This window comes from Octopus bimaculoides, chromosome 18, assembly GCF_001194135.2.
Source record: "Octopus bimaculoides isolate UCB-OBI-ISO-001 chromosome 18, ASM119413v2, whole genome shotgun sequence".
In the NCBI taxonomy this organism is placed as follows: domain Eukaryota; kingdom Metazoa; phylum Mollusca; class Cephalopoda; order Octopoda; family Octopodidae; genus Octopus; species Octopus bimaculoides.
In genome coordinates, this window is record NC_068998.1 from 1,155,454 (window position 1) to 1,156,576 (window position 1,123).

Consider the following 1,123-nt stretch of genomic DNA (forward strand, 5'->3'; position numbering starts at 1 on the left):
ACGACCTCCCCCTCTCTCTCTCTCTCTTTCTCTATTTATAAATATATATATGTGTGTGTGTATGTGTGCATATTAACGAACACATCTTAATGCAAATTACGTTGGCAATTTGAAAGCAAAATTCTGAACCAGTCACACACACAAATGTTGTTACACACCTATTTTTTTTTTTTTTTTTGTGTGTGTGTCGCTGAATTTGTAATATAATACAGGAACCAACGGCGTTGTGCTTTCTAGACGGAATCTTGTCAGAGAGTAAAATATATACAGGAAGACGTGCACAGTTGATGATGTAAGAAGACATCGAAATTATTAATTAATGCTTGCTGATATCTAATTAAGCTACAACAAAAAGAAAACTGAATGAAAAATGAGGAAAGAAAAGAAAAACTTTAAAAGGTTTTTTTTAAACAAATGTATTGCAACAGGAATGTCGTCAGTGGGAGCAACAAGCTGTGGCAATTGCTTTGTGTCTAGAACAGCAGCAGCAGCAGCAGTAGCAACCAGTAACGAGCAGAGAGATGGTTCAGGGCAGCAGAAATATATCACGCAACAACAACAACAACAACAACAATCGCAAAATCGAATCCTCGTGAAAGAGAATTTTTCTTGTTTGCACGATCTGCTAGAAACAGCAGTCAAATTCATTTGAAGTTGCACCCATTGAGCAGTTCCAAGAAAGAATAAAAAAAAGCAGCAACAAAAAGGAATATAACATTGGCTAATGGAATCCTTGATACACTATTCCTAAACACAAAACAAAGCAAAACAAAACAAAAAGACGTGAGTTTAAGATTTTTGCTGGACTGACCGGGACTACACAAAACTAAATAAACAAACCTTCTGCGGCAGCAGCAAAGGCATCAGCAGCAGTAGCGGTAGCCGTAGTAGTCGTAGTAGTAGTAATAGTAGTAGCTGCAGTCGTGATAGTAATATTAGTATGAAGTAGTAGGTAAGAAATATGGACGACATTTGGAGAGTGTATTGTACGGTCGTTGTGAATATATTTTGGAGCGGGACACCAATCGGACGCTCAGGTTGTCATACAACAGATTCTGAAATTTAACCAAAGAACCAATCTCTTTGACAACAACAACAACAACAACGGAAGAATTTAATACGA

General features: G+C 37.1%; 1 long non-coding RNA gene across 1 annotated transcript in view; it reads right to left on the bottom strand.

Moving 5' to 3' along the window:
* The window catches only part of LOC128249905 (uncharacterized), a 38,159-nt gene extending 37,270 nt beyond the window's left edge, over positions 1–889 (bottom strand). Inside the window, exon 1 of the long non-coding RNA XR_008266057.1 lies at positions 841–889. This is a non-coding gene — a long non-coding RNA (uncharacterized LOC128249905). The remainder of the gene's footprint in view (positions 1–840) is intronic.
* Between the last annotated feature and the right edge of the window lie 234 nt (positions 890–1,123).